General features: G+C 46.5%; 1 long non-coding RNA gene across 1 annotated transcript; it reads left to right on the top strand.

Annotated features, from left to right (window-relative positions):
• Positions 1-8,548: 8,548 nt before the first annotated feature.
• LOC138565922 (uncharacterized) lies at positions 8,549-9,042 on the top strand. The gene is made up of 3 exons (XR_011301707.1): positions 8,549-8,593; positions 8,720-8,854; positions 8,963-9,042. It is a non-coding gene; the product is annotated as an uncharacterized lncRNA (long non-coding RNA).
• Positions 9,043-24,400: the final 15,358 nt, after the last annotated feature.

The raw sequence follows: 24,400 nt of genomic DNA, 5'->3' as shown, positions 1-24,400 counted from the left end.
TGCCAATTGGATACAAGTAAGAGAAGGTTGGAAGTAGGAATTTTGGTTTCAATGCCATTATCTGGTTTCTCTCACATATTGCCTGCTGTCACTCTATAAGAAGCACCTAGACAGGGCTGTAATATTAATGCAGCATAACTACATTTTTACAGCCAGTCTTGTCAAAGGGTAAAGTGTACATATGAAATATATGCAAGTGGTACAGGCACACATTATAAAAATGTTCAATAAAAAAGAAATCAAACACCTTCTCATGGTTACAGCTCTGGTGATAGCAGGGGGCAAGGCACGTTACCTGCTGCAGCTGATGTACCTCCAATACCTTGGGCTGGAACGCAATTAAAATATGTCAAAATCGCAAGTGCAATTTGTAAACTCTGCCTGGACATAAACACCTCAGAAGAGTAAAGACAGCTGGAGAAGGTTCTTTGAATCTTTGGCTGTGCATTTTCACAGTGGAGTAATGGATAAGGGTGACCTTGAACATTCATGTGTGGGCAGCAACAGCATTCCTCGCAGCTGCATGATTCAGACAATGTTTATAACAAATGAAGTGCTACATACTGTTTACATCATTGCTGTTTGTGGAATTGTTCAAAATACCCAACAGTCCAAGAGTAAAACTGAGCAATGGATAAGGCGTTCCAGCACAATATTACCTTTGTGGGTGTGATTTAGGGTATGGGTCTTGCCAGCTTGCCTTTAAGGTAATTTTAAATGTTTGTTAACTGTGTAGAGTTGGTTGGACTGTACAATACATAGGAACATTTTGAGAGGGGTGGATATAGATATCGTTTATTCTGCTGTCATTTGAAGTCATTTCACAGTAAACGCCATACCTTTTATTTAAATGTATTTTTTTTTAATTTATTTGTCACACAACCAAAAATATGTTTTTTCATGAAAAGAAAATACAAATTTCTTTAAAAACATAACACCACATTTTAAAATTCAAAGATCACATCTTTTGAAATTCAAAACTACATTTTTCAAGGGAATAAAGCCTTTCTGTTGCAACACTATAACAACATTCAACGTCAAGGCGGTTTAAAGACCCCCCCCCTTAATGATGCACAAGTTTGAATGCATCCAACCCACTCCCTCGATCTGATGTGCTTCATGCTCTGGCCAATTCTCAAAATGTCCTCCTTGCAAATATATAAAACTGCCCCTATGGTACCAGTGCCATGCAAGCTATGCGGCAACTCCAGGATCACTGATTACTCATCCAATCTTAATAGCAATCTAACTGATTGTGGAGGATTTTGATGTACAGCTTGAGCGGCATGATGAGTTTGTAGACTTTCTTGAATAAGAAGACCTGATCTGGGATATCCCTACTCTGAAACTACCAAAGCCGACGAGACACTTTAAACACACCCGGGAAACTGCCCATGTACTATTTAGGATAGGAGTCTGGGCATGCAAATGGCAGGCGATATACCGCCATCGCATACGTACAAAAATGTACAACTGTGAGCTGCTTGGACTACATCTTGATAGACCTACCACACTGGAAGCTGTTGAACAACCTGCATGTCCACTACAGAAGCGAAAGTAACCATTACCCAATCACTATCGAACTAACAGCCCTTGAGGTTAGGAGCAAAAAGGAGTTATCCTACGCTGGCCCAATTATATCAACCATGTACAATAGAAGGAGGCCGATTTGCAAATGTTTGAGTTAAACAACACCATTGGATTCCTCCATTCCGAAATCCTCTCTCTAGTCGAAGTTGCCCTCTGTCAAGTTAGAGTAAATGATCAGGTTCTGTGGGATATCAATGTGACTAACAGGGATTTTGCACAACCACTTGAAATAACTACTGTAAAACCACAACTTCTAGGGGCGAAAAGAAATAGTGGTCGGTTTGTCCGCAAGTGCAGAATAAAAATAAAAAGACATTATTAGTAGCATTCAAATGTAACCTGCACCAAGAACAAGAGACTATCCTAAGAATTTAAGAGTATAAAGATGTGATCAAAAGGAAAAACGAAGGCATTATTTTAGATAGATGGGAGAACCTGAATGAGGAAGTCAGACGCAAGGATTACAAAGCCTTCTGGATGATGGCAACCCTTTCGAAGTGGCATTCACAGAGGATCAGTGGTTTGCCCACTTCTCTGACTTATATAATGAGGATAGAGTGGAATTCAGAGACATGCCCCAAGTCACTGTTGACCAGTTTGAGGGTGCCCACCTGGAATTCACCATCAAGGATGTAGAAGTTACCCTGAAGTCATAACATGTGGGCAAAGCTTGTGGCGCAGATATGTTATGTTGATTTATACTGTGTACCGCTACCACCCAGGGGCAGTCTCCAGGTGCTTATATGATACCAGTCAAGATGTATAAAGCAGAGCCCAAAGTATGGATTGTTTATCTTCAATCTATAATGAACTTCTTAAGTGCTTGACACAAGCAGTGATTGTCCCAATCTAAAAGAATGGGGGGTGCAATCTTCCAGGAAATTACCACCCTCTATTCCTTATTAGATAGTTCAGGCAAAATGTTTGGTAAATTGATTTTGAACAGGCTAGAGCAATGAGGCATTGAGATGAATTGTATTAGCAACCTCCAAGCTGGCTTCAAAATGGGCATTAGTACCACAGATCAGATGTTAGATTGGGCACTTTGATCAAAAAATATGTTAACCTCTCCTCAGGTCTACTATTGTTCTTATTTATTGATCTGAAAATGGCCTTTGATGATATTCCACGTGCAGAGTTGTGGAAAACCCGAATGAGTAAGAACATCCTTCAATCCCTGGTAAAGGCTATCCTTCCACTCTACCCAAACAACACAGCAGGTGTGGGATGGGAGGGGAAACCAGTGAGCAAATTCCCAGCAGAAAAAGGGGCCAAGCAGGGCTGTGTCCTTGCCCCTATACTTTTTTCCATCTACTTCAAAGATGTGGTGAGCAGTCGGTCTGTGGATTATTCAGATTCCCCAAAATTGGGTGAATGAAAAATCAACATCCTTTTATTTGAAGATAATGCAGTTCGTATCCGTCGAACACCCACTGGACTCATTAGGCTAGTACAACATTTCAGTGAATTTTGTAGTTAGAAAAAGGCTTAACTATCAACCCAGCGAAAACAAAATATATGAGATGTGGGAAGAGAATGAAAAAGTATTCCCAGCTACAGATGAAAATAGGATGCTCACCAATAGAATAGAAGCGGTTTCTTTCTTCGATTACCTAGGCTTTAGATTTTGCATTAATGGCAAATGGTCCAGTCACATTGAGAAAGCCAAAGACACCCGCGACAAGCAAGGTGCAGCCGTCATTAAATTCTCAAACAAATTTGGAATAATGCAATCGTACCTGCACTGGAGGTGTAAAGATCCCAGGCCGTAAGCGCGGCAACCTATGGGGTAGAACTATGGGATCTGTGTGGGTGTAGAAGGAGGAGACTGACAGGGAGGGGTCATCTTGTGGGTAACAAACCTTTATTAAATCTATAAAGCAAACAATCCCTCCCTACTTCTAAGTGGCTTGCCCTACCTCAACCCAGGAAAATGTTAGTGACCTGTCAGAGTGTGTGTCAAAATTAAATGTCCTCCGCCTGAAACTAACCAATATAACCCCAACACTATAAACATAAGTCTTTAACTAAAGTGACGTTTGTGTTTCCTTCTTTACTAGGAGAGTGACACACTTCTGGTTTCTTGCGTCCATCTTATAGTAGAAGTAACTCCTTCAATGTTCCAACACAAAGGACCAGGGGAATGACTCCCTTCTCCTGGTCCTCTATAAAATGTATCTACAGTGGTCCTTAAGCACTCATGCAGAAAACTTGGATTAGTCTTTTCAACCCCTTCCAGGAAGTACAAAAACGCAGCCTTTTTTGCCTTAATTTACCACTCTAATGAGGGAAATGGCCCCTGTTGCACTCTACTTGGCCAGCAGTTTAGGGTAGATTACTGCAATGAAGGAGCTATCTCCTGATACTGTCTGCTTGGGCTGTGGTGTTTGGCTGACCACTGCGACAAAGGAGTTGACTCCCGATACACTCTGCTTGGGCAGTGGTATTTGGCTGACCACTGCGACAAGGGAGACGACTTCCAATGCACTCTGCTTGAGCAGTGGTAATGATTTGGCCACTGCGAGAGAGGGAGACGACTCCAGATGCACTCTGCTTGGGCAGTGGTGTTTGGCTGACCCCTGGAACAAGGGACACAACTCTTGATGCACGCTGTCTACTTGGTTGGGCTTCCTGTCCCTCCCGGCTTCCCACTGTTCCAGTTACCTTGTTCTCTTTTGGGTAGGTTCCTTCCTATGAGATTTCCGACACAGCCTCTGCAGCAGGCTTCAGTTGGTGGTCTCGGCCCTGTTTCCAGACCTCACGTTCCACCTTTCTGCAGTCGCACCACCACCTTCATTGCTTCTTCCAGCCGGCTCCTGGGACGTTGTAGCAGTAACCCAGTCTGTGCATGCCTCAACCTGGAGGAACAGCATCTCTGCATCTCTTGGCCTCTCGATTTGAATCTCCCGGGCAGGACTTGCATGCTGCTGGCTTCCACAATGAGAGCTCTCTAGTCCGTTCTTTCCTTTTGACTTAATATGTTTTACCCCACCCTTGCGTAATATCAACACCATCTTGGAAAGTGTCTTTGGCACTCATCATACCACCAATGATTCACCTTGTTGCAGTACTTGGCTGGTTTGTATATTGCTTTTCATGTTCTTCTTCATCCCCAGTATGTTCTACATTTGTCACAATCATGGCTTTACAATAACAAATGGTTCAACTATCAATGGTGTGAGAAAAGGGTGACCATGAAGGTACACGGTTCTGGATGTCCGCTGATCCCACTCCCCATAAGACCCAGACCAATTTTGTCCTGGAACTAATGGAGATCGCTCTTTGCAAAAACTTTTTCACCTTCAATGGCACAATGTATCTTCAGACCAAAGGCTCGGCCATGGGTGCGGCATTCGCCCCAAGCCTGGCAATATGGCCAAGTTTGAGAATGACCATATTTTCTCAGACCAGACCAATGGCAGGCGCAGATCACCAATTGGCATCGCTATATAGATGACGTCATTTTTATCTGGACGGGCTCTGATGTTGAGTTAACAGGTTTTTGGACATGGCTAAATACCTGCAATAGGGACATTCAATTCACCATCGAAAAGAGCAACTCAGAGATTAATTTTTTGGACCGGACTATCAGACATGAGGAGGGTACCTTACAATGTGACCTTTTCCGAAAGCCCACAGACAGGAACACCCTCCTGCACTATACTAGTAATCACCCATCACACACAAGAGACCACCTACTCTACGGGCAATTCCTCCGCATCCGGAGGAACTGTACCTCGGTTGTGAACTACAAGCAACACTCGGAAGACCTCACTGCTCGTCTACGAGCTAGAGGCTATCCGAAGAAACAACTTGCACAGGCCAAGACACGAGCCCGGTATACAAATCGGGATATCCTCATTCATCCAACACCGGAAGACCACTAGCCAATCGAGACCCGCATGACTTGCGTGGTGACGTTCGGTGCACACACGGCGCAATTGAAGAAAATCATTAAGAAACATTGGCATATAGCACGCCTGAACCTACTGTAACGCTCACCTGATTCCCACGGAGGCGCAGGTCGTGGCAGGAAGGTGTCTGTGACTCGAAAGGTGATGTGCAGGACTCGATGGGCTTCTGGGGTCGAACCTCTTCGCACTGTGTGACGAACTCGTAGGGTGAGGTTTCTGCAGGTGAAAGAATATAGGGGTTAATGGTCTGGGTTGTGTAATGCCTCTCTTCCTCTCTCTCCCCAGCTTCTCCGTAGAGCCCCCTGGTCAACGTGCTCACCTTAGATAGGTGAATGCTGGACTCTCTATCTGCGTCTGATGCAGGGCGCTGTTGCCAGTTCCTTCACTGGTGAAACATAGGCCTCTTGGACTCAGAGGACCGTTACCGTTGTTAATAGCACGAGCAGTGACACCTTTTTAGTCTTTATAGTCTTTAGAGTCTTTAGGTGCAAGGCAGGACTTCGTATGATGCTTTTCTCCCCTTTTGCTTGCTGGACTCTTGAGGAAGATGAAATAAAGCGCCTGGAAATGGGTGAGTAAATGCAAGCGCTCTTAGCTGTTTTCTCCCTTGCAGCGTAGTTCGTGTTGAAGAGGCACCGGAGTATTTGCAGGCGTTCTATTGTGAAGAGCGCGATGAGCGTAAGTAAATACCTGTCTAATGTCTCTTCTTTTGTCTTTCAGAAGTTTGTTTGCAGCGCCGGAGTCCGCGGAATGCCCGTAAGTAAAAATGCTTTTATCTCCGCAGGCGGCGATGCAGCGTGAAGAATTCCAGAGTTCAAGGAGTGCCGGTAAGTAATGACAATGCTTTTGTCTTAACAGGCGAAAATACAGCGTGCCGAAATGACCGCAGCAGATGGATCAGGTGAGTAAGCACTGCCTTGCTAACCTGCTGTTTCTTGTCTCTGCAGGTGCTGCTGTCGACTGGATACAGGAATGGTGAGTATGATTCTTGCAGATTCAGGATCGAAAGAAGAAAGGCTGGAACAGACTCGGTGAGCGTTCTGCTGCAGATGCAGAATAACGCGAAGCACGTTTCTTCTATCGGGTGTGGTTTAAATAGCCTTGGAGTGATGAGGCGTCTTCCTCCACGGCCCCGCCTAGGTAAGAAAAGAGTTCCAGTTCCAGAAGCTTTCCCCATGCTGAATCCAGGGAATGGAGCAGCCCCACCCAGGTAAGAAAGTAGTTCCTGTTCACAGAGGACTTCTAAGTGGCTGGTAAGTAAGCAGCATGGTCTGCTGCAGGTAAGTCCACCCAAACATCTGCACACATATTATGAGCCCGGTGCTTCCAGTGCCGGGACCGATGATTCTGATGAGCCTGGTGCCACCGGCGCCAGGACAAGGTCCAAAAGGTCCCCGTGGGGACCGGCTGGTGCCTAGGATTAGGGTTAGGGGCCTGCTTCCAAGGACATTGGGCTGGTCCTGGCTCCTTGGAAGCAGTGATCATGACACCTACCTGATGAACAATTCCCGAGGTTCGCCTTCAAACGCGCCAGAAATATTAAAGAGCATCTGGTACACTCTCTTTACCAACCGGATACCACATGCGGCAGTTCCCGCACACTCCGACCTCTACAAGGTCACCACCCTTGCGGTAGTTGCGTCGCGTGCAAATTTACAAAGAAGATAAAATCCTTTCCCATTGGTACACGACAATGGATCCTAAAAGACCTATCCAATTGCACAAGTTCCAATGTGATCTATTGCATTGAGTGCCCATGTGGCCTCAGATACATCGGCCAAACAACCCGGGCTGTCAACACACGGATTTCAGAACACCGTTCCAAAATTAGATGTAAGAATCTGTCAGCCCCCTTAGTGGAGCACTACCTAACGATGAATCACACCCCCAACGATATTCTGTGGTGGGTGGTGGAAAAGGTGAAAGGCGGGGCAGACATACAACATAGCCTTCTTAAAATAGAGTCCAGATGGATCCACCACCTTGACACATACCACCACGGTCTGAATGAGATTTTCCAGCCCTGTATTTAAGTGCAAATATCCATGAGTAGCTTGTTGTATGCCACCTCACCACGTATCTTGCCTGGCTTCTCAATATACCACCTTCAATACATCCCCTGTTTATCTCGCAGCAACAATTGCGCACTTTGCCCCCCCCTTGGGCTTCTCAATCGCCCCTGGATTTGCATGTGAGCATTTCTCACACCACACGTTGTTGGGGCAAAAGCACCACTCACATGAGGTTTCTAGCCCACGTGCTTTGTTACCACCAACTCTGTCCCACTTCTCACAGTGCTGGGACACACCATTCTCAAATCAATTTCTCTCCCTTCCCCACCCCCCCCCTTCTTCACCTGTATCAGCCCCGCGGGATGAGTCCTAGCCGCTCCACGAGCAGCTTTGCAGCGGCAGCAGCCGCACGCCGTCGCTAGTTCCCATAGCAACCATTTCCATAACAAACGGTAACGCGCACCTCCACCCCTGCACGACACTGTTTCCGTGTCTGCAGGGGATTGGTTAGCGTCATTGAGCTTCGGGTTGCCATGGATGCCGTTTTTCTTTCACAACGGCATCCAGCGCCCGCGCCTTCACTTGTAACGCGTACTCGCGGCCCCTGTCCAGCCAGACACCGTTCCTCTCCGTGCGCGACTGGACTGTAGAAGCCGCCGTGCTAGGTAAGCTAACGCTTAGAGGTTGCAGCATGTCTGCCCACCTATTAACACACGTCGGGTGCGGTATTTGGCCTGACCACAGATTAACTAGCTATTCTTTATACCCTGGCCTGACCACGAAACGAATGGAACTAACGTCCGCTGCTGGTAACTATATGTGTATGTGCAAATGACTTTATCCCGCACCTTGCTCTTATGTCCTACACATGGACAGTGCAATGAAATCCATACGCCTAATATTTATGGACCAGTCAACTTTGGTTCCCCACCTCACCCTGGGCTGTTCTTTTCTTTCTCTGTCCAGGGATCCCCCTAGGACTGTTTGCAGACATCTTACCTGATGCTGATGAAGATTTTCTGCGCACCCAAACCAGCTCTTTAACCATCCAGTGAACTTTCACTTGCGTTCTTGCAGGTACCTGTTTTATGTATTCACTGCACCCTGCATCAGTATTTGCCTGCAAGCCACTGAAGCCAGTAGTGAGGTCCATAAAACATCCTCAGTAAATTTTTTCTACCTCCACTTTTGTCTCTTGCGCAGAACAACGCTCAACACTACGACTACTGCCCTGGGCCTGCCCACCTTCCAGTAGGACCCAATTGAGTACTTTCTTTGCCCAGCCCTTTTGCCCTTTGGTGATTGAAGACCGAGACTTTGGGATTTCAGCACCGGCAGGTAAGCCGCCGCTTCGGTGCTTGAGAAAACAGACATATTGTCACATATGCCAAATGACTATTGGCATGCTTCTAAATCACTCACTGTAGCACTCTATCCACATTGCAGGGTCGCCCCTACGGAGCCCTGAAGAAGGCGGACGCTACCTTAATGCACTTCCGCCGAAACGTGTCAATCCGGGAACAGCCACATGCATTTGTTCCCACCTGAATCAGACTCTGTTCACTCAGTCTCTGCCACGTTGGCTATCAAGATATCTTATTCTCCATAGGACCCTGGAAACACATACTGTTTTAAAGCAATACCTGACTAAGAGACTTTCCTTTAACAAGGATACCCTTATGAAATTGGGCGATGGTATAGCCTCCCTCGCCTTTCACTTTTTTGACCTTGGGATTTATTCACAAAGGACCTGTGTGTTCACATGAATTGGTACACTGCTATGCAAAAAACGAAAGATAAAAAGCTTTGCTCAAGATTGATCTGTTTATTGTTAATACAGCATTTTTTGTTCACTTTGTTGTAAATACTGCACTTCTCTCCCTTTTTCGGAGTATTTATTGATGGTATTATATGTTGTCTTTACCTTTTGTTCATCTATGTTGCATTTTTCAACACCTTCTTTTAAGCTTTATGTACTGAATATTTACCTGTACGATTAGCAAATAAAACCCTTGTTTGCTACCCTCTGGTTTGTTTTAGCTCAGTGAGAGGTTAATATACCTTTTTCCTCAGGTTTGGATCTACCACTTAACAGACCAACCTATACACTAATCTATGGACAGGAGTATACTCCTGTACCAATAAAGTACTATAGCCTTGAGCTTCGTACACTAGGAAGGGTATATCTTCTTGTTTACATGGTACACGGTTCTGTGGCAGGGGGACTATTGGGTAGCAGCCTCACCTCCCTAGCCTGATAGGAAAGCCCCTCTTTCCCCTGGGTAGAAGTGACGAGACCTGGAAAATCATCACAGATCATAGAAATGACGCAAGATTAACTACAATGGACAATAGCTTTCTTTAAAAGCACTTATGTTGCTAAAAGCGTGCCAAATCACCTTATATATTTTGAATGGGCCAGACCCAATAAGGGATAATATTGCACTCCAAACCCTATTATATTGGGTGAAGTTGTGGTAGAGCAGTGAATTGATTACTTACAAGGAGGCCCTAATCAATCTAATGGGCAGCGAGGGGCGCTCTAGCTTCCTTGATTTGTTCACATCAAATCACTTCTTTGCCAGCTGCAACTAGATCAATTGTATGAGATCGCAATGTTGCTACAACCAAATGGGTAGGTGGTAATCAAAGATGCAAATTGGGACTGGTCACAAGTTAGAAGAGTGACAAGTTGTCTGACACTGGCGGTAGGCTGAAACTACCTGAATGATAAGCACTCCTATGAATGTGAGAGCTATTCTAAAGCTTATCACGTCTCCATTTGAACGCTCTCTTTTCCTCAAAATGGTTTAAAACTGGGTCTGACAGTTGCCCCTTTTGCAAAGGTGTACTTAAAGCCCTTGAACATTTTTGTTTGTTTGCCCTGGTTATTCCAAGATTCGTCAGACAAACCTGAAACCATGTATTCAAAACCATGGAATAAGGCTATTGACTGACGCTGTTGCACTATGAAAGTACTTTACATCTGGATTTGATATTCGCCATGGCACACTACCTAGCCAGGGCCTGGAGCAAGAGGACCACTAGACTACCTGAACTCATCTGATGGCACAAGGGGTTTCTTATTGAATTTTAAGCATTCATGACACTACTGCTTTTATGTATCTTATGATTGAACTATGTGTTGTATATTATGTATGCATTTTATTGATTTTATGTTGCTTTATGGCCTACTTGATGAAACAAAGCACTTTTTGATATGATATCCTATCAAGAGCACAGCTGTTCTTTGACAACTTTTGCAACACCAGGGGGTGCACAGTGGCTCTGCACCGGCTCCGTCCGATGTCTCTACGCGTCTCGATGGACAGGGCGTTGTGGGCAGTATATTTGAGGCTTTGTTCCATGTGACATATGTTCTACCCTTTTTCTCCTAGCACTCTGGTGTACTGGCTCTCTGCCAAGAGGGCAGGTAAGGAGGGCGATTAGGAATCTGTGGGAGGCACATCCATCCGAAAGAACATTAAAGAGAGGTATGCATTTTATTCTTAGTCCTTCCTCCCAAAGATTCATCATTTACGATAGCCTCCCATAGCAGTACTTAGATCTGGAGGAGGGAGGAAAGAAAGAACACCACCTAGACCAGAAAATTCTGGAGAGCCGTCCTACCAAAATAGGCATTTTGGCCTGAAAAGGAATTCAAGCAGCAATGCTTAGCAAATGTGTCCCAGCCTGGCAGATGTCTAGGAACAGGACTCCTCCACCCCACCTCCCCTCTTCTGCAGAGCAGAGGTGGCAGCATCTGCTCTGGTAGAATGAGCTCAGAGACATTCATGCGTGTCCTTCTCGGACAGATTATAGCATTCCAAGATGCAGAGAATGATCCACTTGACAGGGTCTGTTTAGTCACAGCCCTGCCAGCATGTGCCCCAGCGTAACCAATGAAAAGCTGGTCATCTTTCCTGGCCTTTCTTGTTCAAGAGACATACTAGCTGTGGGCCTGAACCTGATTTAGCTAATGGAATCATTCCTCGGCCTCGGAAGGATGAGGCAGCTGAAAAAACACAGGAAGATTATTCTTTTGAGAGAGCTGAAAATCGCAGATCACCTTTGTAGGAAAAGAGGGTTTCACTCTCAATGTCACCTTCACTTTGGAGAAAACCAAATAAGGAGGTTTAACAGATCCCGTGGAGCTCACTCACCCATCCATCTCGCGGAAGGGATGGCAAAGAAGAAACTCACCAGAAGGGTGAGCAGTCGAACAGACCAGAGCTCCCATAAGAAATGTCAAATCCCACACCTGAACCACATACTTCCACGGAAGGAAAATCGTTACACAAACGGTGCAAGAACTGCATGACTGTGGGGATTGTGAAAAACAAGCCCTGTTCAAGGGACCCCTTGAAAACCGCAATAGTGGTGAGATAACCTGTTACAGTGCCAGCCTGAAGGCCCGCTTGGGCAAAAGATAGCAGAAAATCAAACACAGGAGAGAACAACAGACAGGTTAAATGATCCAGGTTCCTCTTCCGGCACCAAACCGATAATGTAGGCCACCTGTAGGCATAAATAGATTTCTTAGCAGGCCTCCTAACTGAAAGGAGCACATCGAGGACACTATCCAACAAGTCCAACTCCTTGTATCTCAGCCTCTCAGTAACGATGCATGAAGGGTCAGGCTAATGAGGTTCGGGTGGATGACCTGTCACTCCGACTGGGAGAATAAGCAGACTCTCCTCTGCCACGGAGGGCACATGGCCATGTCCACGAAGTACAGATACCACAGCCTCAAGGCCCAGTCAAGAGCGATCAAAATCAAGATGATTCTAAACAGGCGCAATCTCCTGAGAACCAGCAGAATGACGGGGAATGGCAGGAATGCATAAAAGGAAGTTGAAAGTCCAGGAGTGGAAAGTGGCATGAATTGGTCTGCCTTAGTGCTGCAGTCTTTTAGCTGGATCTATCCTTGGAGGTGTGGCATGTACTGTGTGGCTTGCAGGATACAAACGTGGCGTGAAGTGGACTGCCGTGGTCTGCCGGGGCCAATGACGGTAAGCCCCCTGGGGACACATTGCACTCCGTGAAACTGAAAAATAGATCGGCTGGCCGAAAGGGGCTCCTCCTGGTGGAAGCAATATAACTTCTCTCTGGGTTTTGATGGGCTGGAGGTTCCTTATTCGACTCTGTAGCTTGCAACATAGCCTGTCTAGCACAACCTGCCTGCCTGCCTGCCTGCCAGACTCCCCTCCCCATCACTTAAATCTTCAAGCAAACCAGGTCAGAGTATCGCAAGGACCTGCAATGTCGATTTTAATTCTCTCGGACTAAGTGGCGGTGTTCCCCTGCCTGGGACGGCCTTTCTTTCATAAAACTTTGACTCTGCTGGCAAAAAAGAAGAGCAATAAACCTGGTAGGGCAGGCTTGCTCAGTGCTGGGATGAGTGTGGGGAAAACGGGCATGCAGCACGACTAACGACCAAACTGGCGCTTCTTTGCCCCCATGAACAAAGAAGGGAAAACATTATTTTAAATGGAATCAGATGGCAACCCAACACACTATTTCTGCTTTCTTTGGCAGGAAGGTCACCCCCCTAGGGCAGGTTATAACAGAGCCTGTAGCCCCACATTAGGCTGCTACCAACACAGCCCCTGAAAGTACAGCTATTGGGGCTCGGCCCCTCTTGTCCACCCCAAACCCAATATCACCTCAAACTCGGCTGCCATGGCAGATGAATCGGACAGTGCCTACTCCATCGATAACAATGGTTCTTTTTTGAATCCATGCAAGGGCCTTAAACCCAATATTCCATCACCGGGGACTGAGGACCAGACTTCAACCTCTGACACAGACTTGTCCGCTAGTCCGGACCTGGAAAAGCTGGTCACATCGCTGGAAAGTTCCTCAGGTAAGGAAGATACTGCTTCGAATTTTTCTGTATACAAAGAGGACCTTGAACAAACCAACCAAGAAGACAGTCCCTTAGGGATTCAGGCCTGGAATTCCCTCGCAAGCAAACTTGACTCCCTCTTTTTATTATGTTCCAAAATGACAGACGATCAACGTGAAACTAATCATATACTTTCACTCGTCGCTGATATGGCCATGGCACCCAACAGGAATTGCCTGAATGCTAACATCCAACAGGAGTCCATAAATATTAAGAACCAACGGGGGTGTTGTGCTCACAAATCTAAAGGGCCGCATGCTTCCCATGTTAACAAAAAGGCAAAATCCTCTACTTTGCCATTGAAAATCAGTGAGATGGTTGACTTGGTCACCCAAGAAATCGCAGTGGAAACTGAGAGTTACAGCTAGTACCATGCAACACGCTCTTGAAACTATTGCCATAGAGCAGGCCATGTATAATGTCCTAAATGGATCTTGTAGACCTCACCCAAAGGAGGTTACCTTGCAAACACGGTACCTGCAGGGAGGTGGTGCACCTGCAAAACTCAAAGTCCAGAAAAACAATGTCGTTAAATGGCCAGTGAGTCTCAATGACTACATGGCCATGGGAAGAGATGATCAAATCAGTAATACCATATGAGATGGCACTCTAAGGAAGGTCACACTGCAGGGCCCCACGACCTATCGGCTTAATGCCCCATAATCGAGGCCTGGTGGTGGGGACCGATCTCCACTCTCCAATTTCGTCTCCATCGCAATGGATGAACATTTTAAAACTAATACCCTCGGGCTAAATAAAAAGCCAATTCAAGGCAGCAAAAGGAAACCTCCTGCCTGGGGTCTCAATTACCCCTGCTATAAGAACGAATGGCAAGTACTTGGCCAACTCAAACATGATGCCCACCCAGCACAAGCAAAAAACGGATGCTGCTGAAGCCAAGGAGTCTTGGTTGGCAGTTCCTGATGACATCCCATGGCACCTACTGGCAAACCAGAAGCTACATGATCCTTGGCTTGGGAGCGGTTCCGGGCCTCTCTCTAAATACCTAAACAATTTGGAAATGGTCCCAACTAATTCTAGACTGTTTCTCAACAGGTTATAGCTATTGGATCTATTCCACTTAATTCCAGACTTGGAAGCGATTTCCTCTAGGGACATTGAGCGAGTAGATCGTCCAAAGTTTTTTAGCCAGGCAAGGGAATGAAGAATATTTTAATCTACCCAGAATGCAGGGAAGTTGGTTGAAAGCTTATGATATGGGGAAATGACCACCAGTTGGCTTGGAAACTGCTTGTTCTGTTTTATCTTGGAATACACGTGGTTACCGCACCTTTATGGTAAACCCGCAGGATCGACAGGAACTCTGGATGTCTAATCTATTTGTTTTGCCGGAAACTTGGCTAACTACCGCTTCCTATATGGGTGGTTATACCACTATCTTCCAGCTTGCCCCTCGTGTGCTCAGGGGCCACCTGAAGGGTGGCCTATGTATTGGGGCAAAATTCTGAATACATGCGAAGACCTTTTAAGTGCACCAGAGAAGATTCCAATTTAATGGTAGTGGTACTGAGGGGGATTTGCCCATATTCCTGGTGACACTTTGGTTTTGGGCATTCATGATCCTCCTTGCCACAAACAAACAAGCAAACTGATGGATGCAATTCGCAACACTTTGGGCCTCATTACGACCCTGGCGGATGGACCATGGTGCTAATAGCACCATGGTCCATGCCGGTAACTGTCCGACTCCTCCATGGCGGAATGGGGAATTACCACCCCATTCCGAGGTTGGCAGAGTGGTAATTCCCCCTTCCGCCATGGCCCTTCCCCATTCCCATTTTTGCCCCATAGGGCATAATGGGAATGGGGAAGGCACTAAGTACGGTGCCGCAAATTGCGGCACCGTACTTAGCACCAAGGTCCCTTTGCGGCATGGATTTTAACGCCTGCAAAAAGCAGGCGTTAAAATCACCATCCCGCAAAGGGACCTTGTAATCAGGCGTTAAGGGTCGGCGCCGTTTACGGCGCCGTAAAACCCTTAACGCCTGACTCGTAATGAGGCCCTTTGTGCTCATGGTTTCCCCACACCAAGAGGGGGGGGAATCTTGCTGGCTGGAGATTTCAATGTGAATTGCCTACCAGGCATGCCTCCTAGTGGAAACAGAGAGGAGCCTTCCCCTTAAGGGGGAGTGGCCCTGAATGGAGGGCGATATTGTTAGAGTTTGACCTTCGCCCACTCCTTATGAAAGGCGTGGGGCCGAATCATACCTGGTCAAATGGGTCCTCCACTTCTATTATCGATTTCATTTTCGTCAATCAGGTGTTTAGTGATCTAGGACCTTCTCTGCAATGCAAAGCAGTGACTATGAGCGATCATGTAACTTTAAGAATGCCCTGTAAAATGTCAAATTCTTGTCCTATTGAAACATTGAAGTGTAACCCTGCTGTAAACCTACAGGGAAACCAACTCTGTTGGTTTACTCGAAATATTAACGATTTAAATACCAAAAATAAACTGCACGGCCTTCAAGGCGAGGAATTTCTGGAGAAGCACGTTTGGGACGTAAAAGCCTTGGTCACCACAATAAGGGGTCAAGACAAGAAGCACTGGACAGTTGATTTAAAGGGAAATAAACCCTGTGTGCCATATGATGCTGTCATAGCAAATAAAAAGCAAAAATTGAATGCACAGTGCCAAAAAATAAAAAGGAGTTGTCTGCTGTCCATTGCGGACACTAAGATCAAGATGTCCTCCTTAAGGACATATCAGTGGTGGTTTAGTGGCCACCGCTTTAGAAACACTACAGCCAAATGGCAGCACATGAATAGAATTATACATACCTATGACTCTAAGAAGTTTTGGTTCATGATACGCTGCATTGGAGGCGGACAGCAGGCCTTAGAGGTCAGCCCTATTGCTGAGGAGGACTAGGTATCTCATATAAACAAGTGCTTTTGGGTTTATGGAGCCTGCATGCCCAGTGATAAGGATTCCCGGGAAGAAACCCTACGTTTGCAGTCCCACGTCGAGGCCGCAGACTTGGTGGCAACAATTGATACGATGAAACCCTTCTAGGGCTATGGGTCCTGACGGGCTCTCCATTATTGTAATGAAAAAGGATCCCGCTATGTGAGCTAAGCTTTTGAAAACTCTGTTTCAGCACATTTGAAGAACAGGTGCCATTCCACATTCTTGGCACAAATCAATCTTAATCCCTGTGTATAAACAAGGCCCCCCGCACCAATCCTAGTTGTTACAGACTCCTTGCTATGCTAGACTGTAGCTAAAAAATCTTTGCTGGTATTTTACTTGATCTCCTTGTCCGGTGGTCTGATGATAATAATCTTCTAAGTAAGCATCACTTTGGCTTCCAAAAGGGGTTTGGCATTAAGCATGCCTTATGGGTACCTAGAAACTTAATTTCAGATGCTTAGAGGTAACCCGATACCCTGTTATATGTGTGTTTTGTTGACGTTACCTCACCTTTCGATACAGTTAACCGCAGGAAACTGTGGGAGAAACTGGAGAAGCTGGGTATTGATCCCTGCCTGTTGTATTTCATCAAACCACTTCACTGTAGAACAACTGTGAAGATCCGTTTATCACAGGATCGCAATCCATCTCAGTCTATTGAGACTAATGTGGGCGTAAAGCAAGGCTGTGTTTTGACACCATTATTATACATCTATATGTGGCTGATTTAGACAAAGCCATGTAGGCAGCTCACAACAATCCCCCACGATATGGGCAGGAAGTAGAAAATACCCTCACATATGCAGCTCACACCGTGAATCTTGACAGAACACCCATTAGCTTACAACACTCCCTGTACACTCTTCAGATGTACACAGAGGAAAATTACCTTAGGATAAATCTAGCAAAAACAAAGATAATGGTATTTGGTAGGAAATTACAGGGGAGAATGAAGTTCAATTGGTATCTGGTACCAAATAAGTTGAAATAAGGAGACAAATACAGGTATTTGAGGCTCTAGGTAAAGGTATCCCTGACTTATACATACCTATACGATACCATTAAACCGAAGGTCTGGGCTAAGTGGTTAGTCATCAAGAAGGTAATTGACATGTGGGGGTGGGAGGCACTCACTGGAGGCAAAAGTAATAGCTTACAGAACAGCAATTGTGCCAGGGATTCTGTACACCCTGGAGACCCTCCCTACGAGAGCAATAACATGGCTACCAAAACTGGAGGGAAATATTCTGAAGTCCCTGCTGGGCCTACCTGCCACTGAACCAATTGAGATGATAGGACTGGAACTAGGTTGTCAGTCACTTATCTCAATTTGGACGGTGGCATTTTGTAAATTATGGGTCGACATAAGATTTGGCGGGGCTAGGCATCCGTCCCAGTTGCATGCTAGTGTAGACCATGCGGAATGGCACTCCCGTAGAGTATGCCTCAAGGAATTGGAGAGCATGGTAAAAGCCCACTGCTTTGAGACATCTCTGTCATGCTACTCCTCTGAGCAAGAAGTCCCCGTTTTCCTAAATAAACTTGATGCTGTGAGTTGGAATCATGATGCAATCCTGAATTAGTGAACTTAGAGGGCAGTCGTAAACATGCATTCTATGCCCAGCAAGGGGGCTTTTCCCATGGTCCAAGATAGTACTTAACTAAGTGGCATTTCCCTGTTTTGATCTACTTTGTTCTACAGCTGCGTTTTGAAATTTTGCTAGTTTTTGGTGTTAGGAGAGCCTGGAAGGGTAGTCCGCTTGAGCAGTGCCTCTGCTGGATTTGTGGTCACCAAATCGAAATGGCAAGACATATCTTGACATCCTGCCCAGAATTGAGTGCCAGCTATGATAAGGCATACAACAAGTTTAGATCGAAAGAGAGCGATCAATTCTGGAGTATGCTTTTTGCCGCCAAGTCACATGGGATGGTTTCTACCGCGCATCACGTCTGCTATATGGCAAATACTATGCTGGAATCAAAGGGCTGACTCTTGTGGGTTTCCCTTCCTACAAAGCCCTCTAACCAGTGTAACCTGCAATGCAGAAATTGGATGGTACACCAGGCATTGTACTGAAGTCTCTTTTTTTAAATCGGAACAAATGGGGTAAAGTTCTTTTATTGTTCAAAGAGTTTTTGATGTACCATCCTTTTATTGACTCGATTTGAGGAACAGCACTAATATTTATTTCCCCCGATAGATGGTCTTTTAAAATTGGAATGTATGAAGTGTAAAATTGTTTAATTGTCTAAATTGTTTTGTAAATGACGCTGAATACACAAATAGTGTAAAAAGTTGTTTAAATCTATAAGCATGTAAATAAAGAAAAAGAAAAAAGAAAGTCCACCAGAGCTCCCTGTCCCTGGAGCAGAACAACATGGAATTCCTGTTGACAATGAAAGCGAAGAGGGACACTTGAGGAGTCTTCCCAAAAGGCGAAGATCTTTGCCAAAACTTCCTGGCCAGCTCCTACTCTGTGCCAAGGCATCCGCTGTGACATTCTCTCTTCCGGCCAGATGAGCCGCTGTTAGAGGGACACTTTTCTCAAGAGCCCAGAACCACAGTTGCATTGCTTCTCTGCACAGTGGTAAGGACCACACACACCACCTAGTATTGTTGAAGTAGTGTATAGCCACTGTGTTGTCCGTCATGACCAGCACAGTCTTGGGCTTGTGTTCCACAGAGGGGAGGAAAGCAAGAAGGGCCAGCCTGATCGCCCTCAGCTCAAGCAAGTTGATGTGTTCCCGAGACTCTGCAGGAGACCACAGTCGGCTCACAGTCAGATCCGACAGGTGTGCACCCCAACCAGTCAGATGTGTCCATGACCAGGGACCATGAAACAACGCACCTTTCAGCAAGTTGTCACATATGGCCCACCATGCAAGATCCTGAGCCACCTGGTCCGAGACCTGTAAAAGGTCCGATATGTGGCCCAAAACTGCGACCATTGGCAACAGAGAAGCGATCTCATGCACATCCCTGTCTCCAGTGCCACAAACATACAGGAGGTACGAGGTACAGGAAAGCCAAGGCGAGGACTGGTTCATGGGAGTGAAGGACATGGACCATCCGTAAGATGTTCGCCACTCAGCCGGGAAAGCCCTGCCCAGGAGAGTGCCCAAGACCACTCCGATAAATCGGAGGGACTGGGATGATGAAACAGACTTTTTTTTTTAAGTTTAGGGAAAAGCCCAGGCTGTGCAATAGAGTGCATGTTGGATCCGTCACTCACTTCCTGTGGCCATCTTGGATCCTTGAAAACACTTCCTGTGGCCATTTTGGCCCAACCCCATCTCCAGCCGAAAGCCACAAGAGGCTCCCGTTGCAACACCAATCAGGAACAAATCGCCTCATTACAGCAACAGGAGGGACAATATCAGAGAGACCAATCACTGATGGACTAGGCTATCAGGTGACAAGAGTGTGTCATCCCCTCTGAACTTCCTAGGGGCATCCAGCCAGAGGCATCCCAATCAAGGGCGGAACGGTGAAGGCCAGCCCTTGACTAGCCTCTTTGACTCTTAGCCTATGCCTTTATCACTGTTGTACCTGAAGCTTCCTATTTACTGTACTGTCTCTCCACACTGTGCTACTAACCTATAATGCATTCACTCCTGCTCCTCCTGTCCTATCCCTATTATAAAACTCACTACTCAAATCTCCCACTACTCCATTTCTCTTCCACCTCCTTCCAACAAACAAAACCGACGAGCTAACCATACCTCTCTAACACCTATCCACCTCGCCCCTCTTCCTCTGAGACTCAACTTCTCTGCTCTTCCTTACCTCATCAACTGAACACTGCACTCGGGAATGCTCAGTCTGTATGCAAGAAAACTATCACCAACTACGTTCACTCCAGCTCTCCTCCCCTAGACTTTCTTGCTATCACTGAAACCTGGATTTCTGCATCTGATACTGCCACTCTAGCAGCCCTACACAACTACAAACTATCCTGTGCTCACTCTACACGACTGACTGGCAGAGGTGGAGGTGTCTGATACCTACTTTCTTCCCACCTCAATGCGGCACAAATCCCCAATGCCACATCCTCTCCTACATCTTTTGAATACACCATCTCTACTATTGCTCTGCCTCACTTGGTTCACATCGCCATCTATCGCCCTCCTGGTCCCGCTGGGCCATTCTTTGATGATCTTTGGAAACTACTCGCTTCTCTTTCAACGAAACATCACTTCATTCCTGTGGGTGACTTTAACCTTCCCTTGCCAAACGCTTCAAGGAAATCTGAACTTAGTTTTTTCTTAGTGACCACTCTCTTCACTCTATCCATAACCCTCCTAGCCACACTGCGGGTAACTCTTTGGATGTCTTATTCATCTCCACCTCTCGCAGCCACTAATACTACTGCCACACCATCCATATCTGATCACTCAATTATACCACCATCTCCCTTCCACCCTCTCACCTTTCCTCACCACTTGCTTCACCTATTACTAAAAGGAAATGTAAACCTTCTGTGCCCCCCCTTTCTCTCTGGCCTATAGTTCTCACTCTTCTCCTTCACACCCAATACCTCTTCCACCAACACTGCCTTCTCCAGCTTCCAATCCCTACTATAGGACTCCTTCTCCTCTTACTTCCCACTGCTTACTTTCACCCCTAAGTCTCAGCATCCTCAACCATGGGTCACCCCATTCATACGTTCTCGCTGCACAGACAAGCATCAGCTGCTGCGCAAATGAAGGCATACCGACTCGCAGGAGGACCTGCAACTCTACCTCTCTGCCCTGAACTCTCTCAAATCTACTCTTGATAGAGCTAAAAGGTAATTCTACCTAACCCTCATTGACTCGCACTCTAACCATCCTCGCCGGCTACAGGGCACCCTAAACTCACTTCTAAATCTATGACTATAAACTCCACGCTCCCTGCTAATGATATAGCGAAATACTTTGCTGCAATAATTGCCAAAATTAGATTCTCTCCTGACCTTCCTCCTGCTACCTTTTACACTATGCCTACTTTACCATCATCCTCTGCCTCCATCTCCCACTGTAATCGCACTAATACTGACGAAGTGCTATCTCTTTTGATGAAGGCTAACCCCTCTTGTGCCCCATCAGACCCTCTTTGCTCATCAGATAGTCAAGCCTATCGCCCCTATAAAGGCACCACTGTACCTATTCAACTCTGTAAGCCTTCTCATAATCTCTGCCTCTCTACTACCCTTGTGGCTCCTGACCCTCGCTGTGCTTCCGCTCTTGCTCCACTTGCATAGACTTCTCTTCCCCCAGACATCTGAGAAACAGACCACACAGATTTGCTCAAAACAAAACTAAAAGCCTACCTCCTCGCTTCAGATTATCCTCAACGTACCACTCAACTGCCTGCTAGCTAACATTTTTCCCATCGCCTCAAACCTGCCTCTGTCTCTCACATCCTCTGCCTTCATTCTAGCATGTCCTGAGCACAGCTGTGCATACCGCCTACCTGCACTTAAAATATCCAATGTTGGCTGTCCTTAATCTGTGTATTGTCCCCGTTGACTGTTCCATTTACTCCCCTCCACAACCTGCTCAGAATGTCCCTCAAACTCGCCCCATTGTAAGAAGCTCACAGCTTCCCGTCAAATCTGATTTCTTATCTATTGTATGTTCTTTTGTGATCAAAAGAGCATTGTTCTATATATATATATATATATATATATATACAATGTGTAGAGTAAGCGCTCTGACAATAGAGCTGGGGTGTGAGCTCAGATGAGCCCATCCTCCAGGTAGGGAAAGATATGAATGTCCCTCGCTCCTGAGGCAAGCCACCACCACTGCTAGCGGTATCCGTAGAATAGTTTGAAAATAAAAAAATAAATAGTAAATATATGTTCGAATTTTGGCTGTACGAAAATAATACAGTTTAAGATTTTGAACACATCTACCATTGGGTGCGATTACAGTGAACAAGGGGAGCGGGTGTTGTGGGGTTGTCCCCTGCACCCTTGTTCACTGTAATCGCATCAGGGGTTGCAGGGGTGTCCCCCGCGACCCACATAATAAAGTGAAACAAATGAAAGGATCCTGCAGTGCCGGGTCCCATGCACGCAAGTGAAGGGAACCCATGTCACAGAGGGATGGAGGAGTGTGCCGCCCAAAGTTAAGTAAGGGGGGGGGCAGTGTGTTGCCAGCAATGTCAGGAGAGAAAACCGAAAGTTATTTTCATTCCAATATCATATTTTTTTTCTCCTTCAGACATTTTCGTGTTGGAGAAATTCATGGACAACCTTGCTAGCAGCTTGGTGAAAACCCTGGGATCTGAAGAAAGACTGAACAGCAGGTTTTTGAACTCATATTGATGTTGGCCCACAATGAATCTCAGAACGTTTCTGTGCATTCAGTAAAAAGGCATGTGGAAATAAGTGTCCTTGTTGTGTTTTTGCTCATCAAAAGGCATATCCAACAGTTTGCCTGAACATCGGCCACAAACCCAGACGTCCTCAGCCAATAGTGGCAAGTGACCACAGTGCTTGTGGCCATGGACCTGCCCACACAATCCGCAGCATCCAGTCCTGATTGAGAACATCTGGTGTGCCGCCTCCTTGCCATCAGTAACTATGGTCCAAAATCTGCCCCCCCCTCAATCTCTCCTTCAGGGACATGCTCAGATGCATTACCCACAGCCACTGAAAGAAAACTTCACCATGGCGCAAGAGGCATTCACGGCACACAGGGCAAGACTGCCCGATGCAAACACCTTCTTACCCCAGGTGTCAAGCCTCTTACTTTCCCTATCTGGTGGAAGGGAAGGTGGAGGTTATCAAGCTAGATGTTGTGGCCTGAACCACCAAACTCTCCTGTGACATGAAGAAGAACACCACCGGGTCTGATGGGGCAGGACAGTGTTTCTTCGCCAGTTCCCTGTCCCCTGTCAGAACAGAAGCAGGTTTCTCCCACACTTCCGGCACAAAGAGCTCTCCTGCCACATTGAAGGACAGGAGTGTCTCATTCTTGTGTGCATTTAGGTAAGATATCCAAGATATCGCACAGTTTGCACCAAACTTGGGATATGGACGGAGCTGAAAGCCCCAGTGTCCTGGTCACCTTAGCCATCAAACACTGAAAAGCGGCTTGAGGCTTTCTTGGGCTGGGAGCTCACAGAATGTCTATCTCCCAGGAGGTATTGAGGCCACGGCAACATGAAGGTCTTTGGCCAGTTCCAGTACATCATCACCTTCCCCTTAGAACCCCTCTGGGAAATCTCTCACCTCCCTAGAAACCAAGGGTTCAAACCCAAAGGGAGCCTGGTCACTCTCTTCGTCAGATATGTCATACATCTTAGACATGAGCGTCCACAGCGAATGGAGTGAATTCCCGCAGAGCCACAGAGTCCACGGCACTGATCGGCACTGATGATTAAGTCGAAACCGGTGCAGAGCCCTTGCCACCCGAAGGTGGGGCATGTCAGCACCAAGGAAACTCAGCCGTCTCCTGGTCCAGGACCAAGCCAGCATGCACAAAGGAGTGGTCCCCAAAAGGAACCCCGCAAGTCACAACAGATGGGGTGGGACCCGTCTGATCGGGAATCAGAGCCGACTATGCCATCACCTAAGCCGAAGGCGCAGAGGCCGTACCCGCTGGGACCTTGGCAAAGATGTGAAGCATATTTAGAGGAAGCTCTCCCACTTCTTCGGGGGGGAAAGGTACCCTGCGCTGTCCACTCAGGAGAATCCTTGGTGTGGTCACTCTTCTTTTTCATGGAAGAGGAGTATTGGTGCGATTACTCACTCGGGGAGATGGACCTCTTCCGATGCTTCTTCTGGTCCTTTTACTTGCGCCAAGCAGCCCGGTCTTCGGAGCGACGGTCCGCAGCATGCAACCTCGCTCGGGACAGCAGAGCCTCACCCTTCGCCTTGTGGATGATTGTGAAGATCTTTTCCGTCCTTTCCAGGAGGAATTTCAGTTGCATGGACCGGCATGAACCACAATCCTGGGTGTCGTGGTCCACACCCAAGCAGTGCATACAAATCTAGCGTGGATCAGAGACTGACATCTGTCAGATGCAATCAGCACACGGCCTGAAGGC

The sequence above is a fragment of the Ambystoma mexicanum genome, chromosome 2p (genome assembly GCF_040938575.1).
Source record: "Ambystoma mexicanum isolate Mex_15411 chromosome 2p, UKY_AmexF1_1, whole genome shotgun sequence".
Taxonomy (NCBI): Eukaryota; Metazoa; Chordata; class Amphibia; order Caudata; family Ambystomatidae; genus Ambystoma; species Ambystoma mexicanum.
This window is presented reverse-complemented; position numbering and strand designations above follow the sequence as displayed.